Raw genomic sequence first — 6,340 nt, 5'->3', positions numbered from 1 at the left:
GCAGACACTATTGGGAAAAGTGGTGCCGACAGACTCGCTCAGTGCAGGGTTGCTGCACACCTTCAGTTTATAAAACAGGCAGTATCTGCGAAGTGCACTACAATGAGGTCGGTCTGGACATCCAAGTACCTGGGCCTCAGTGCCTGTAACTGTGGTGCTCCATTTGCTTCTCCAACATCTTTGCCTTGAGGGCTTTGGTCCACTGGTCCTGTCTTGAGCACAAGACGCAGGCTGTGATCAGATCACCTGGGGATGTCTCATGGCCTGCGTGTTCAGAGGCCCCTGGGTGCTCTGCCCAAATGTCACCTCACGGAGGGTTTCCCTGATCGCCTGATGGAAAAGAAAAATGACCTATCAGTCCCTCCATCCTGTTTCGCCGCTGTTATTTTCTTCATTAGCATTTCTCACTGTCCCATTTCCAGTTTTGATCTCCGTATCTTTTAACACTGTATTCAAAGAATTCTTCTTCTACAGTTTTTAATGTACTTCAGATGGAAAGTCAGCTTTTCCATCGTGTTTAACTTTTCCTCCTTTTCTGTTTAAAGGAGGACTCTCTGGATCACATTTGAGACATGGAAGAAGTCTGTAAAATTTATGAAAGAGGAAAAAATAAAAGAAGAAAGGCGAGAGCAACTCCGCCGGAAGGTGGCTGAAATTCTCCCAGACTTCCAGCCATTCGCGCTGCGCTGAGCCCCGGGCCCGGGTGCGGCGGTGGCGGACACCGGCGCTGAGAGAGTGGGTGCCGTGTGCGGGCCGGGCATCCGCACGCTCACGCAGACACCTGCTCTGTGGCCCGCCGGGCACTTCTTGGATCAAAGGGCCTCTCTGGGGAATTTTTACTTCCTTCTTTGATTTCTGTTGGATTGCTAATTAGTTCACTAAAGCATTTATCACAGCAGGATCATTCAAAGAACAGTGTAAAGCTCAACTATTCAAATGCATCCTATATATTTTTAGCATCAGAAACTTTAAAGAGGCAAGTGTTTGCTTGCCTGAGTCTCTGAAAGAAAATGTGTCCCTATAGTTTAACATGAGTTGTTGACAAATGTAACGTAATAGAAATTAAAGGCAGTGAGTATGCAGAAAAGGAGTCACAGGTGGTCCGTGACCTAGTACCGTAGTGTTGGCAAGAGGCCCTCTGCCAGACGCCCTCCTTTGTGCCCACCCTGCTGGGAAGCCGCATCCCAAATGGGACCCAGTGCAGCTGCTGCAAAGGGCAGCGACTGTCTCACTGAGGGGCAACTATGGCACCAAAGATCCTTCTCTTCAGTGCATGCTGACAGGCATGAAGGGAATTCCAGAAGCTAATGACTCTCTCAGGGGCAGTCCAATTCGTTAAAACATCTGTGCATGCTTCCAAATGCAGCTTCTAAATAATACACTCCGTCTCTCTTCTAGTCCTCCGCTCGGTTTGATCCACATATCGAGATGAATTCAAAGAACGAGTTCATCTTCAAGGTGCAGATGACTATAGAGACTGACAAATGCTCCTCTGTGAATTGTCTGAATTACCTGCTAGAAAAAACATTTTCATTACAAAGTACATGTTCGTTATAACAAATCTAAGTAATAGACAAGTACATCGGTAGAACAAGAAAGCCCCTTGCAGCCGAGGTAACTGCTAGTAGTTGCTAGGTTGAAAATTCGAGTTGGTAAGATAAAGTTGAATATGTGTTCAATAAATTGTTGTTGTCCTTACTTCCTAGAAGGGATATCCAGCTCCATCACCTGCACAATGACTTACATCCTTTTTCTGTGGAACATGTGTGAGGATTTACTCAGAAATGACAAAACACCCTAAATTGAACTTTATTCCTTCTACAGTGTCCCTGTCCCGTCTTTTCCTTTAATATGATTATACAGTTGTCATCTAAAAACTTTTTAAGACTAATCCACTTAGTCTTAAATCCCATAAAGCTTAAGTTTCCTCTCTTAAGCTTTCCTTTATTTTTACTTCACCTCAAGCATCAATTAGCCATTGAGTTGTTGGCAGCCCATATTCTGACTGGGCCAGTGAGGACTTTTTACCTACTTATGGAACCTCCTAAAGACCCACAGGAAAATCCCTTAGTAAATGATCTGTAGTTCTTGCTGGGCTATCCTAAAGACATGATTAGAAATAGTACTGCTAACAAAATGCCCAAAGCAGCAGTATCCCTGGCCTATAAAACTAGACAAAGTAACCACCAGGAAACGGAGTGTTTAGGGCCAGGGATAACCTAGGTCCACAGGACAGGGACACCTGGGTAGCCAGTGGAGCGGCCCAGCTCTAACACACACAAGCTTCTCTTAAGGCAAAAGAGTTCAGGAGAAGACACACCAATAAACACCATTTCCCTTAAAGAAAGCACTTTATTTTCCATTTAAAGCAACTTGGTCACAGTACATTATTTTACATAAATGGCAGTTTTTTAAATCTCCATTTAAAAGGCCTTGTGTCTGAGTCTGAGGTGATAAAAGGGTATGAATACACGTATAAAAAACAGTGCAAAACGTCTGGCCCGCAGCCTCCAGAGTTGGCGTCAGGAATCCCCTTTAATGTTGCTGGGACAGTTGCATTAAATAGCGAACATTAAATATTCCTGGATTTCCTTTAGCCTAACATCAGACCCAGAAATGTAATCAGGTGAAAAGGTTCAAAAGTCCTAACAACGCAAATCATCGAATCCACCCAGACCACAGGATCAGAGCAGACTGAGCTTCCCAGTTCTAGAACATGGCATCGTGTCAGTGGTGCCATGGGAAGAAATACAGGGTGTGTGCTGCATCGGTAACTGGAATCGACTGGCTCTGGTTTTAAAGCTTTGCCTTTGAAGTATGAATTTTCTAGGAGAGAAGGTGCCACCAGGAAGGCTAGAGTAGCAGTAAGTCAAAGCCCAACTCAGAAAGAGCTGGAATTAGCTGCAGCCTCTGAGAGATCTGTCTCCATGAACCACTCAGTCTGTGGCTACTGCCGCCATTATAGAGAAGCACGGGGTGCCGACGCAAGTGGGCTAACAGCCCATTAGCAACAAGATTACACGTAGCTGATTCCGCAGAAAGTTTCCGTTAATCACAGCAAACACCCACAGGAACCCAGGGGACTTTATTAGAGTTAAGCATAGCTCTCCTCCTTCCCCTGCATCACACCTTGGTAGTGCTTAACATAAAACGCCATACTTGCCCCGCTGCTGCTGAGAAAACCAGATTCCACACAGGTGCCCCAACGAAAGGCTCTATCCTCCCTTACTTGTTTGAGGAAATTTTCTTTTTTCAAATGCAGGGTACCTACATATGGCTAAAATGAAGTCCTATAAACCCACTTAACCTCGTTTAAAGAGACCCTTAAATTTCACAAAACACTGTTAAACATCCTGGTTAAAACTGTGCTTCTAGAGGTCATATTTTTGCTTATGGAAGTTGAGTTTTGTAATAAAAAGCTAATGTCCTACCCAAAGGAAATACAGTCTACGAAGCAGATGGGTCAGTATTCTAGTGAACCTTACTGGTCTTGTGTTTTCTGGCAGTGGAAGATTCTAGTATAGAAAATTTTCTCTTACTAAAAATATTAGAAGTACCAAGGACTATTGCATAAGAAAGTCCGTAGCAGTCTTTCTGCTAGGCAGGTGGCACAGTGGATGACAACAATTACTTCATTCAGCAAAGGACAACACTACTTGAATGTATCCTAAGCAGACACAGAGGTGGCTGAGGTGAGATGATCAACAGTGTCCCTAAAACTCACTTAAGGCTTGTTCACGGTCAGTTCATTTCAGGTGGGCCCAGCTAGAACCACGAAGTACTCTTTGGGTATCATTAAAAAAGCATTTTAAATACTAAAGGACGTTTCTCCTTTCATGCAGTCCTGATCCTTAACTATTTTTCCCTTAAATCTTGCGAATGGGCCCATTTCCCTTCCCCAGGAATAGCACACGATGGCATGACCATAATGTAAGTGGTCAGAATATAGTAGATGGTTTGCTAAAGCTCCATATCAGTATGTTTATTAACAGGCTGAGGATGGAGGGGCAGGGGCGGGAGGGGGGTGGAGAAAAGGGAGTTGTGCTGGGGGAGGACTTGCCTCTCTGGCCAACAAACTGCTGGTTTATAGGGCTGCAGAGCAATTCTCCCATGGCCGCCGCCGCCACCACAGGTTTCTCTGGGACTCATTCGTTCCTAGAGGCCTTGTCCTTTAAAAGGACAAAATCCCTCAAATAGTTCCAGGTCATAAAAAGGTGTAAGAATCTAGGAGCGTAGACTTAAGACTTAGGGTGTCCCGGGGCCTACAGAAACCCTGCTCACAAAGAGCCCCTTGTTTGCTGCTCCTTGTGGTACAAATACTTCAGTAGGCTTTTATCCCCATAAAACCACAGAACTTTTTCAAAAGTTTGAGCTTTCGCCTGTAAAATGCCAATCATGATCTCAAGGAACTTAAAACAAGCAACTTCATCCCAACCAGCCGGAGTAATATTCAAGGAGTCCTTATGCAGGTGAGGGAACCTGAGAGGCCCCATGTAGAGAAACCATTAGGGCTGTGCTATTATAAAAATGGCAATCGTTCCTAATTCTCCCACGTGACTGCGGTCTCGGGTACTACTCATCTTTATCATGTCATATTTTGATGGTTGTTAAAGATTTGGCAAGAGGCTAAAATTACTGACTGTACTATTGTTTCTATGAATTCTATTATCAACTGTTAGACGATTAGAGTTGGCTATACATCTGGCATTCAAGAGACTACAACTAGAGAGCTCTGGCCGCATGTGCTGTCCTTGACCTTATTCCTCTCTCTTATCTCAAACCTAGCAGGAAGGAATTAGTTCTCTCAGATCCAATGTTAATTCCAAATGAATGCTTGACTCTGGGCCAGAGCCAGGGCATCACTGTAGAAACCACAGACTGCTAACACCCCAGACTTGCTCTTTGGCTCATCCCAGTGGAATACGGAGCCTCTCACTGGTTTAACAATCCATCTCTGGGGAGAGCAGCGACAAGCCTGTATAAAGAGGTGCTGACTGTCTTGAGGACAGCTTTGTTTCCTGGCAGGACTAGGGATGGTGCTAGCTGCAGAGGGCAGAGTCGCAGGAAGTACCAGTATTTCCTCTCAACATTTATGAACTTCTTACGACAACAGCATGCACAGACTGAAAAAACTGGCAATATTTCCCCGATATTAAGCTATAAACCAAAGCAAACTTAAGGACTCATGAATTTTCTTTGGGACTGCAAAATAAGCACATGTAAAAAACTAAATATTTCAAGAGGGTGTTTTCCCCCATCCGAAATTGCCTCATCCTAACTCCTTGGCAGAACAGACCCATTCTCTATATTTAATCTTTTATACATTTTCAGTTTCAAGATATGATAAAAAAGATAAGATTTTAGGAAGAGCTAGGGAAGAACCATAATCCATTAATTAGTGGAAACCATAAATACCCTGTTTTTTCTCTCCAAGTGAGATACTTTGTCTAGGGCAAGGTGAATGAGAAGTAATGTGCAAGTAGGAAGATGTCCATCAACTCCTCAGAGCTCATGCCAGAATATAAATGCCAGAAAACTGGTTTTTGCAACCGAGTACTGTAACTGACAGTGTTTGCATTACTTAAATGAAAAAAAAAAAATCGAGCCCTTGATATTGACCAGCCACCCTACCCAGGAAAGGGTGTAAACTGTTCCCCCACAGGAGTGTCTGTTCTCCTCTTCCAGCCTCATCAAAAGTGTGCTAGCACCTTCCCAGGTGAAACATGGAAAGAGGAAAAAAACAGTAATGCCTGTTAGAGTCTGGAGTTATTCAGAGTAAATCCAAACAATAAATACAGAAGAAATGAGATAAATAGGACTCACCACCTAAACTCACTGACCACTGTATCTTACACTACCGATAAATAGAACTATTATTGACTTCAGGATCAGATGACACTGTGAATCCATCCGATCATCTTCTGTTTGAGTAGCTAATGTCTAATACTTCAGAAAGAGAAATTACCATAACTGTACAATGTGGTACAATGTGGTATTTCAGGATCTTTCTTTCACTCTGAAATGCTGAAAATGGATTCCTCGGATAGTTTTGGCTTCCATATTCTGACCTGCAAACATTTTTCTCGGACTTCGAGTTTTCCTAATAATACTTCATCCCTCTTGGGTGCTTCCGTCATTTTCCAGTGCTTTCCACACGCCTGGTCCCTCGCACGACCCTCACGACCGTGAGGTAGCCAGGGCAGGCGGCGGCACCTCACTTTACGAATGAACCTGAGACTCGGGGAAGTGACTCAACGAAGGGTCACATGGCTATCAGGAATTGAAAGAGGGACTGGAAACGATCCTAATCCAAACTCTTTCTCCCCTGCTAATGGATGGG

Source organism: Neomonachus schauinslandi, chromosome 1, assembly GCF_002201575.2.
Source record: "Neomonachus schauinslandi chromosome 1, ASM220157v2, whole genome shotgun sequence".
Classification (NCBI taxonomy): domain Eukaryota; kingdom Metazoa; phylum Chordata; class Mammalia; order Carnivora; family Phocidae; genus Neomonachus; species Neomonachus schauinslandi.
The sequence above is the reverse complement of the archived record's forward strand: the minus strand, read 5'-3'. Positions refer to the sequence as shown.